Below are 12896 nucleotides of genomic sequence, written 5' to 3'. Positions count from 1 at the left end.
CCTAGTTCATACATTAGTCATTGTCCTAACCCTAGCATTAAACCTAACACAAATCCTACCCTGGGTCTGAGACCTAAACATAGCTTTAACCCTAATCTCAACCCTAACACTAGTAATAAACCTAACCCTGACCTACCCCTAAACCTAGCTCTAACCCTATCCCATACCCTAACCCAAACCCTAAACCAAATGATAACCCTAGACCTAACCCAAACCCTTAGCCTAACTTCAACACTAACTATATTACTAGTCTTAAACCTTGCCCTCATTCTACCTCTAAACCTAACCCTGACCTTCATCTGACACTAACAGTAACCTTAGGTCTAAACATGACCCTAAATCTAAACCAAACCCTAACAACAGTAGACCTACAAGTAACCTTATACTGATACCTAAGCCTAACACTAGACATAGAACCAAAGCTAATTTTAAATATATCTATATGTCTAGGCCTAGACCTAAACAAAAGCCTAGCACTAGCCCTAACAATAGCCCTTAACCTACATCAAAAACTTACCCTATCCCTAGACCTAACCCTAGTCCTAATTCTGGCTCTAACCCTAAACCTAACACTATTCCAAACACTGACCCTAATCCTAACACTTAAACTAGCTTTAAACCTGATACTAACCCAAAACATAAATCTAACACGAGACCCAGACTTAACCCTAAACCTAAAACTAGCCCTAAACATAACCCTAGCTTTTACATTACACGTTGTCCTAATGCAAGCCCTAAATCTAACGCAAAACCTAGGGCTAATCCTAGGCCTCAACTTAGCTCTAAGCATAAACCTAAGCCTAGCCCTAACCCTAACACTAACTCTAACCCTAACCCTCTCCTTGGACCTAACCCTAGCTCAACACATAACCCTTACACTAAACATAACCCTAGCTCTGTCCTAAATACTAATTCTAACCCTAACCCTATTCCTAAACTTAACCCTAGCCCAAACTTTAACTCTAACCATATTTATTATTCTAACCCTAACCCTAACCCTAAATAAAACCCTTTCCCTAATACTAAACCTAATTCTAACCATAATCTTGAACTTAGAACTAAAACTAAACCTAACCCTCACATTAGCCCTAACCCTAGCTAAAACACTAACAATTATCCTAACCTAACCATAACCATAACCCTAAACTAACACTTACCCTTACCCTAACACATACCCTATCCCAAACCCTAGCCATATCCCTAAACCTAACCCTAATCCAAGACTTAATCCAAACCATAAGCTAGCCATCACCCTAGCTCTAAAACTATCCATTACACTAAACATAATCCAAACCTTAATACTAACCCTAAACCGATCGCTAAAACTAACACCTCCATTACGCTAAACCTTAACAAAAACCTAAAGGAAACCCTTCTATTAGCTTAGCTGTAAACCTAACCCTAATGCTAATTCAAGCCCTAACCACTTAACCTTAAAGTAAGCCAAAACCTAACCCTGACCCTGACCGTGACACTAATAATAACCTTACCTCTAAAGCTGACCTTTAACTTAAACCTAACCCTTACACTAGACCTAGCCATATCCTAACCCTGAAACTATCCTTAACCATAACCCTAGACCTGGTATTATACCTAGCCGAAGTCCTAGCCCTAACCCTATCAGAAAATCTACCCCTCAATATAGCCCTAATCCTAGCCTTAATTCTAAACTGAACCATAACCCTAGGCCTAATCCTAACATAAAACCTCACCCTAACCCTAAACCTAGCTATAACTCCACTCATTGCCCTAAACTTAAACCTAACCCCAGTGCTAACCGTAACCATAGCTCAACCCATAGGCATAAACCTAACACTATCCCTAGTCCTAATCCTAGCACTAATTTAGCCCTAACCCTAGCCCTCACCCTAAGCCTACTCCTAAGAATAACTCTAATTCTCACCCTAGATGTATCCCTAGTTCTAAACATGTTCCTTACAAAAACCCTAACCCTAGCCCTAATCCTAGCATGAGCCCTAACTCTAGATCAATCCTAACTCTAAATGTAACCCTAACCCTAACCCTAAGCCTAAACTTCACTCTAACACTAGCCTTAACTCTGATGATAATCCAAAATCTAGCCTTAACCCTATAGCCCTAGCCCTAAAACTAAATTGAGCCATAGCCCTAACCGTAACTCTTAATCTAAACCAAAACCTAACCCTACACCTGCACTAACTTTAGCCCTAATTCTAGTCCTAAATCTAACACTAAAACTAACCCTGACCCTGACACATACTCTAAATATAACCCATGCTCTGAATATCACAGTAACCCTAACCCTAAACCTGGCATTAATTGTAACACTAATTCATACATTAGTCATAGCCCAGACCCTAGCCCTAACCAAACCCAAAACCTAGCACTTATTTGAGACTTAACCCTAGTTTTAAACCTAATCCTAACCCCAAATATAGCCCTTATTTGAGACTTAATCCTAGCTTTAAACCTAAATCTTACCCAAAACCTGGCCCTAAACCTACCCCTAACCCTAGCCAGAATCCTAACTAAAATCCTAGCCTTATCACTAGCTCTAACCCTATCCATTACCCTAACAATAACCATAACCCTAATGGTAATCCTAAGCCTAACCCTAACATTATCGCTAACCCTAACCTTATTCATTAAACTAAACTTAACCTGAACCTAAACGAAACCTATCATTAGCCTAAACCTAACACTAATGCAAATTTGAACCCTAATCCTAAAGTTAACCTAAGCCAAACCTTAACTCAGTCCCTTCCCAGAATAATATACCTAGCTCTAACCCTGAACCTAACCCTAAACCTAACCCTTATATTAGACCTAGCAATTAACCTAACCGTAAAACTATTCCTAATGTAACCATAGACCTGCCATTTGTGCTAGGTGTAATCCTAGCCCTAAACTTAACACAAACCATAGCCCTAACTCTAACGCTAACCCTAGCCCTAATCCTATCCATAATCTTAGCCATAAATTTAGCTCTAACCCTATCAATTACCTGAAACATAGCCCTAATTCTAATGCTAACCCTTGGCCTAAATCTAACCCTATTCCTAACTGTAACCATATCCATTATGCTAAACCTAACCTGAACCTTAAACCTAACCCTATCATTACCCTAACACAAACCCTAATGCTAATTTGAGCCCTAACCCTAAAATCTAACCTAAACAAAACCCTAAACATGACCCTGACCCTAATAATAAACATAGCTCTAAATTTAACCCTTACCTTAAATCTAACTCTTACACTAAACATAACCATAAACCTAATCCTAAAATTATAAGTAACCCTAACCCTAGAACTGACATTTGCCCTAACACTATTCCTATCCCTAATCAAAACACAAACCCTAGCCCTCATCCTAGCCCTTTACCTAGTCTTAATCATAACTCTAACGAATCCCTAGCCCTAAGCCTAATTCTAACCTTCTTCCTAGTCCTAAACCGAGCTCTAACCCCATCGTTAACAATAAACCTAACCCTAAGCCCAAAACTAACCCTAGACCTGAACATGAGCATAAACCTAGCTCTATTCCTAGCCCTAATTAAGCCCTATACCTAACCAAACTGTAAGCCTAGCCCTAAGACTAACACTTATACTCACCCTAGCCCTATCCCTAGTCCTAACCCTATTTTTATCATAACCCTATTCCTAGTTATAAACCTAGAACTAATGCTAGCCATACCCTTAGCCCTAGACCTAACCCTAGATCTAACCCTAACTCTATATCTAACTCTAAACCTAAGACTAAACCTAACCCTAAAACTAGACCTAAACTGAATGCTAATCTTGAAACTAGTTCTAACCGTAGCCCTTGCCCTAAAACGAAACTGACCAATAGCCCTAACATTTAAGCTTAACCTAAACCAAAACCTAACCCTACACCTAGCCCTAACCCTAGCCCGAATTAGAGTCCAAACCCTAACCCTAAAACTACACCTGACCTTTATTTTGACCCTAACACTATCTCTAGCTCTAAACATCACCCCAACATTAAACCTAGCCCTAACACTAGACCTAGTCCTAACCACAATCAAATAACAAGCCCAAATCATAACTTTACTACAAACATTCACTGTAACTCTAAACCTAGCCCTATCTCTAACCAAAACATAGCTCTAATTAGAAACCTAACCCTAGCTTTAACCCTAAAACTAATCCTAACACTAGCCCTAACCCTACCCTAAACGTAGCCCTGACCCTAGGTCTAACCCTATCCCTTACTCTAAGCCAATCCTAACCCTAATGCTAATCCTAAGCCTAACCCTAATTCTATTACTAGTCCTAAACCTAGCCCTCAATCTAGCTCAAACCATAACTCAAACCTGACACTTATTCTTACCCTATTGGTAAACGTATATCTAAACCAGACCCTAAACTTATACTGAACCCTAACACTAGCACTAGAAATAAACCTATTCCTAAACTTAACCCTAACACTAGCACTAGACTTAAACTTAATCCTAAATCTAGCCATATCTCTAGCATTAGACCTAAACAAAAACCCAGCCTTAGCCCTAATAATGAAACTTAACCTAAACAAAACTGTAACCCTAAACCTTATCCTAAATCAAACCCTAAACCGGACTCTTACCATAATAATACATATAGCTCTAAACCTGACCTTTACCCTAAACATAGCTTTCCACTAGACCTTGCCATAAAACTAAAGTTAACACTATTCCTAACCATAACTCTAGACCTGACATTAGCTCTAGCCCTAAACCTAGCTCTAACCCTAACACAAACCCTAGCCCTCATCTTAGCCCTAAACCTAGCCTTAATACTAACCCAAATACTCATTATATTTCTATACCTAATTTTAACCCTTGCCCTAGCCCTAAACATAGCCATAACCTCATCCCTTCGCCCAAAACTAACCATAACCCTAAAACTTACACTAACCCTACTTGTAGCCCTAACCTTGGGCCTAACCCTAACAGTAAACCTAGTGCTAATCTAGCCCTAATTTAGCCCTCACCCTAAGCAAACCTCTAACTCTAGCCCTAAGAATAACTCTAACTCTCAACCAAGCCCCATTTCTATTTCTAAACCTGTCCATTACTGTAACCCTAACACTAGCCCTAACCTTAGTCCTGACCCTAGATCTAAACATAACCCTAATTCTAACCCTAACCTTAAGCCTAAACCTCACCCTACCACTAGCTGAACACTATTGCTAATCATAAAACTAACCCCAACCCTGGACCTAGCCCTAAAACAAAACCGAACCATTACCCTAACACTAAACCTAACCTACACCAAACCCTAAACCTATAATTAGCCATAACACTAGCTCAAGTTCGAGTCCTAGGACTAAAACTAACCCTTACCCTTACTCATATCCAAACACTAACCCTAGCTCTATATATCACCTTAACCATAAAGAAAATGCTAACACCATTTCTAGACCAAGCCATAACCCTAAAACTAACCCTAATAATAACCCTAGTTTTTACATTAGACATATTCCTAACCTTAGCCCTAACCCCAAATCAATTATAGGCATTATCTGAGCCCTAAAACTAGGTTTAAACCTAACCCTAAACCTCACCCTAGCCCTAAACTTAACCCTAACCCTAGCTCTAAACCTAACTCTAACCCTATCCCTTATCTTAAGCAAAACCCTATCCATAATGCTAACCCTTGTCCTAATTGTAACCCTTAGCCTAAATCAAACACTAATCCTATTATTATTCCAAACACTAGCCCTCATTCTAGCTCTAAACCTAACCCCAAACCTAACCCTAACCTTCACCCTTATTCTGACCATAACACTAATTATATGTCTAAACCTGACCCTAACCCTAAACTGAACCCTGAAACTAGCCCTACCAGTAAACTTTTACTTAAACCTAACCCTAACACTACCCCTAGACCTAAACATAATCCTAAATCTAGTGATAACTCTAGCCCTAGACCTAAACAACAACTTAGTCCTAGCCCTAACAATAGCCCTTAACCTAAAGCAAACAATAACACTACCCCTAGACCTAAACCTACTCCTGATTCAGGCTTTCACCCTAACTCTAATCTGAACACAGATCCTGACACTAGCACTAAACCTAGCTCTAAAACTGACTCTAAAACAAAATCTAAACCTAACACTAGACCTAGCAATATCCCTAACCCTAAAACTAGCCCTAATTTGAACCCTAGATCTTACATTACCCATAGCACTAACCCTAGACCTAAACCTAACACAAAACCTAACCATAATCCAAGACCTAAACCTACCGTAAGCATATCCCTAACCCTAAACATGTATAACCTTCACCTTAGACATAAGCATAGCTCAAAGCCTAAAATTTGGCCTAAACATAACCCTAGACTTATCCATAACAATAACCCTAAACCTAGCCCTAACCCTAACCCTAACCCTATGCATTACCGTTATGATAACCCTATTGCTAAGGCTAACCCTAGGGTTAACCCTAACCCTATAGCAAAACCTAAATCTCTCCATTGCCCTAAACCTAAGCTGAACCCTAATCCTAACCCTGTCTAACTATCTAACTATCTAACTATCTAACTCTCTCTCTCTCTCTCTCTCTCTCTAAAAAAAAAAAAAAAAAAACTGAGAAATAATCCTAACCTTATACCTTAACTTAAACCAAATCCTAACACTACACCTAGACCTAACCCTTGCACTAATTCAAGTCCTAACCATAACCTTAAACTAACCCTGACCCCAAATCATATCCTAACACCCACCCTAGGTCTAAACACCACCTTAAACTTAAACCAAACCCTAACAGCAACCTTAGCCTTAATTCGAGTCATAACCCTAACCCAACCTAACCCTGACTATCCATGAAAAGTGTATATTTTTCCATCTTCTAACATTTTCTTTTATTTCTCTCTTTAGGGTACTGTAGTTTTCATTGTATAAATCTTTCACCTCTTTTGTTAGGTTGATTCTCAAGTTTTTTTTTTTTTTTGAGGATATTGTGAATGAGCCCTAAACCGAGGTTTAACCCTAACATTAATCCTAAACCTAGCACTAAGAATAACCATAAGCTTAGCTCTACCCCTAGCTCTACCCCTAGCTCTAACCCTATCCATTACCCAAAATATAATCCTAACCCTAATGCTAACCCTAGGCCTAAACCTTACCATATCCCTAATCCTAACCCTACCCATTACCCTAAACATAACTTGAAACCTAAACCTAACTGTATCATTACCCTAATCCTAACCCTATACTAATTTGAGCCCTAAATGTAAACCTTAACCTATCCCAAACACTAATCACGACCCTGACCCAAACAATAAACTTAGCTCTAAACCTGAACCTAACCCTAAACCTAACCCTTACAGTACATCCAACCTAACCCTAAAACCACCTTTAACTGTAAAGCTGGAGCTGAAATTAGCCCTAGCCCTAACCTAGCCTTAATCCTAACCAAAACCATAACCCGATGTTTAACCCTAATTCTAACCATCGTCCTAGCCCTAAACCTAGCTATAACCCCATCCCTTACCCTAAACCTAACCATAACCCTAAACCTAACCATAATCTTAAACCTAACCATGACCCATGCCTTAAACCTAGGCCTAACACTAACATTAAGCCTAGCACTAACTCTAATTTAGTCCTAACCTAACCCTAAAACAAGCCTTAAGACTAACTCTAACTATTACCCTACCCCTATCCCTATTAATATCCTTAGACCTAGCCCAACCCTGGATCTAAACCTAACTCTGAATTTAACCATAAGCATAATCCTAATCCAAACTCTAACACTAGCCCTAACAATAATGCTAATGCTAAGACTTTCCTTAATCCTAGCCCTAGGCATAAAACAAAACCAAGCCATATCCCTAACCCTAACCCTTAACCTAAACCAAACCATAAACCTACACCTAGCCCTAACCCTAACTGTAAAAATAATCCTTACTTTGACGCTGATCCTAACACTAATCCTAGCTCTAAACATGACCCTAACCTTAAATTAACCCCAAAACTTGACCTAGCCTTAACCCTAACCCAAAAATTAGCCCCTAATAATAACCCTAGTTCATACATTAGTACTTGTTATAACCCTAGCCATATCCAAACACAAATCCTACCCGTAATTCTAGTCCTAACCCAAGCTTAAACCCTAATCTTCACCATAACACAAGCCGTAACCCTCACCCTAACACTAGACCTAACCCTACCTCTAACCCTATCCCTTACCCTAAGCCAAACCCTAAACCAAATGCTAACCCTAATAATCCTTAGCCTAACTTAAACACTAACAGTATTACTAGTTCTAACCCTTGCCCTCATTCTAGTTTTAACCCTAACCTGATCCTTATTCTGATCCTAACAGTAACCCTAGGTCTAAACCTGACCCTAACCCTAAATTAAACCCTAACACTAGCCCTACCAGTAACCCTATACCTACACCTAACCTTAAGACTAGATATAGACCCAAAACTAATCCTAAATATAGCTATAATTCTAGCCCTAGACCTAAACAAAATTCTAGCTCTAGCCCTAATAATAACGCTTAACCTAAACTAAACACTTACCCTATCCCTAGACCTAACACTAGTCCTAATTCTGGCTCTACCCCTAACCCTAATCCTATCCAGAACATTGACCCTGACCTTAACATTAACCTATCTCTAAACTTCACCCTAAACCCAAGCCTAAACTTCTAACTATCTAACTATCTAACTATTTAACTCTCTCTCTCTCTCTCTCTCTCTCTCTCTCTCTCTCTCTCTCTCTCTCTCATTCACTCTCTTTCTAAAAAAAAAAAAAACTGAGAAATAATCCTAATCTTATACCTTAACTTAAACCAAATCCTAACACTATACCTAGACCTAACCCTTGCACTAATTCAAGTCCTAACCATAACCTTAAACTAACCCTGACCCCAAATCATATCCTAACACCCACCCTAGGTCTAAACACCTCCTTAAACCCTAATCCTAACACTAGACCTAGCCATAACCCTAAACCTAATAATAGCCCTTAACATAACCCTAGCCCTAAACCTATTTTAACCCAATCGCAACCCTAACAGAAGCCTTAACCCTAACCATAGTCCTAATATTAGCCCTAAACCTAACACAAAACCTAGCCATAATCTTAGGCCTAAACTTAGTACTAAGTATAAGCCTAACCCTAACCTATCACCTAAAACTAACCCTTGGCTTAGACGTAACCCTAGTTCAAAGCCAATCCTTTACCCTAAACATTATCCTAGTCCTATCCTAAACCATAAACCTAAGCCTAGCTCTTATCCTAAACTTAATCATAGCTCAAACTTTAATTCTAACCCTGTCAATTACCCTAACCCTAACCCTAATTCTAATTATAACCCTATCCATAACACTAAACCTAACCCTAAACAAAAACATATGCCAAGACCTAACCATAATCCTAAACCTCACCATAGCCCTAACCCTAGTAGAAACATTAAGCCTTACACTAAACCTAATCCTAAATCTAGCCCTAATATATACTCTAACCCTTACCCTAAATCTAACATTATCTATTACCCTAAACCTAACCCTAACTGTAATGAAAACTCTAGCCATAACCAGAACCCTAAACCAAACCCTAATCATAATCATATGCCTAGACCTAAATGTAAACATAACCCTCGCCCTAGCCCTAATCCTAGCTAAAACACTAACCCTTACCCTAACCTAACCATAACCCTAGCCCTAAACCTAACACTTGCCATAAATCAAACCCTAGCCCTATCCCTAAACCTAATTCTAATCCTAAACTTAATCCAAACAATAACCTAGCCCTAACCCTAGCTCTAAATCTATCCATTTTACTAAACATAATCCTATCCAAATGCTAACCTTAACCCTATTGCAAAACCTAAACCATCCATTTCCCTAAACCTTAACTGAAACCTAAACCTAACCCTATTCATTACCCTAAACCTAAGCCTAAACCTAACATTGTATTTCAGTGCATGCCTATTTCCCAATTTTTCTTAAAGTACTCGTGGATAAATTGATTTTTCATGCTTCAGCTTATGGTACTTTCACAAGGAACAAACCAGAGTATGCCCACAATGAATTGATTGAATGTGTGAAGTTTCATGCAGCAGCACCAAACCTGTTTGATTTCCAGCTCCATTTCCATTCACACCTATAGGCCATAATGTAGTGAAAACTAAAATTTCAAACTGTTATTGACACTGAACCAATGAACCTTGAAGTCCAAACTTGAGGAACCTACTAAGGTTGGTCAAAGTTTAATCCTGTACAGTATAAATGTAATTCAACCAAAATAATTCAAAGCTCTTTTAGTACATGTGTATTTTGCTTGATCCTAAAGCACTCAGAGATAAAGATGTCTCTTTCTACTTCAGCTTAGGGATGCTTCACAGGGAAAAAAAAAAAAACAGAGAATGCTCACTGAGAACTGATTGAGTGTGTGAAGTTTCAAGCAGCTAGCACAAACGCTGTTTGATTCCCAGCTTCATTTCCATTCACCCCTATAGGGTAAAAAGAAGAGAAACATGAAAATTGAAACTGTTCCTGAGAGAAAACCCTTTTACAGAGAAGGCCCAAACATATGGACTAGAGTCAAAACAGGAAAAATGTGAGTCCTGCCCAGTATCATAGAAATTAAAAAAAAAAAAAAAAAAAACTAACTCTAACCCTAGCTCTAGATCTAAACCTAGTCCTAACAATAAGTCTATCCTTAAACCTAATCTGTTTAGGGAACTGTTGATCATAGACGTTTCAAAATTGGGGAGTATAGTGGGGCAAACTTACAGATGAATCATGGGCAGATTCAAAGATATCTGACAAAATAATTGGGGTAGCTATTTCAGTACATGAATATTTCCCTGTTTTATCCTAAAGTGTTCTCAGATAAATTTGTATTGCATGCTCCAGGTTATTACTAATTTCACAAGGAACAAACCAGAGAGTACCCACAGAAAACTGATTGAGTGTGTGAAGCTTCAAACAGTTAGCACTAACCTTTTTTGATTTCCAGCTCCATGTCCATTTACCGATTTAGGTCAAAATGAAGTGAATCCATAAATACAAATTGTTCCTGTCAGCAAAAAATTGAACTGAGAAGGCCAAAACCTGGGGAACATAGTAAGGCTAGGTAAGAATGTATATTTCCCAGTATCAAAGAAATTCGAACAAGACAAACTCTAACCATAACACTAGACCTAACTCTAACCATAAGCCTAACTGTAACCTGTTTAGAGAAATTTTGATCATAGAAGTCACAAAGTTGAGGAGCCTAGAGGGGCAAGCTAACAGATGAATCCTGCCCAGTATCAAAGAAATCTGACCAAATGATTGGGGGAGGTAGTTCAGTACATGCATATTTTCCTGTTGTCTCCTAAAATGCTCTCCAATATATATATATATTTTTTGCATGCTTTTCTTTGGGATTCTTTCACAAGGATAAAACCGGAGAGTCCTCACAGAGAACTGATTGAGTGTGTGAAGTTTCAAGCAGCTACCAAAAACTCTGTCTGAATTCCAGCTCCATTTCCATTTACCCATATAGGTCAAAATGAAGTGAAACCTTAAAATAAAAATTGAAATATTGACAGCAAACCAGTGAACATAGAAGGCACAAACCTGGGGAACATAGTAAGTCTAGGTAAAATATAAATCCTGCCTAGTAACAAGGAAATTTGAACAAAACTATGTAAACCTAACACTAGATCTATCCTTAATCCTAACCCTACAGTTCACCCTAGCCTGTTCAGAGAAGCTTTGATCACAGATGTCCCAAATTAAGCGAGTCTAGTGGGGAAAGCTAACAGATGAATCCTGCACAATATCAAAGAAATCTGAGAAAATAATTGGAGAAAATAATATTAAAGAAATCTGAGAAAATAATTGAGAAAAAATACATGCATATTTTCTTGATTTCTCCAAATGTGCTCTGGGATAAAATTGCTTTGCATGCTTCAGATGAGGGCTACATATACAAGGAACAAACCAGAGAGTGCCCACAGAGAACTGATTGAGTGTGTTGCAGTTTCCAGCAGCTAGCACCAACCCTGTATGATTCCGTGCTCCATTTCTCTTCAACAAAATATTTAGAAATAAAGTGAAATCTTAAAATACAAACTGTTCCTGACAGCTAACCATTGAACCCAGAAGGCTCAGACCAGGGAACATTGTGAGGCTAGGAAAAATATGAACCTGCTCAGTATCAAAGATACATGAACAAAACTGCCTCTAACCCTAACACTAGGTTTAAACATAGCCCTTACACTAACCATAAAACTAACCCTAATCCGTTTAGAGAACATTTTATCATAGAAGTCCCAAATTAAGGGAGCCTAGTGGGACATGCTAACAGATGAATCTTGTGAAGTATCAAAGAAATCTGACCAAATAATTTGGGGAGGTAGTTTAGTATATGTATATTCCCCTGTTGTCTCCTACAGTACTTGCAGATAAAGATTTTTGCATGCTTCAGCTTTGGGAAACTTTCTCAAGGAAGAAATCAGAGAGTGCCCACATAGAACTGATTGAGTGTGTGCAGTTTTAAGCAGCGAGCACCTACCCTGTTTGATTTCAAGTTCCATTTCCATAAGTGAAAATGAAGGAAACCTTAAAATACAAACTGTACTTGACAGGAAACCATTGAAGGGATAAGTCCCAAACATGGAGAAAATAGTAAGAATTAGGTAAAAGACAAATTATGCCAAGTATCAAATGAATTTGAACAAAACTCACTCTATCACTAGATCTAACCCAACCATAAACTAATTCTAACCTGTTTAGAGTACCTATGATCATAGAAGTCACAAACTTGGGGAGCCTAGTGGCGCAACTCAACAGATGAATCTTGTGCAGTATCAAAGAAATTTGATGAAAAATTGGGGAGGAATTTCAGTACACTCATATTTCCCTGTTTTTTTTTTTTTAAGTGCTCATCGATAAATTGTTTTTTATGCTTC

This window comes from Marmota flaviventris, chromosome 2 (genome assembly GCF_047511675.1).
Source record: "Marmota flaviventris isolate mMarFla1 chromosome 2, mMarFla1.hap1, whole genome shotgun sequence".
In the NCBI taxonomy this organism is placed as follows: domain Eukaryota; kingdom Metazoa; phylum Chordata; class Mammalia; order Rodentia; family Sciuridae; genus Marmota; species Marmota flaviventris.
This window is presented reverse-complemented; position numbering follows the sequence as displayed.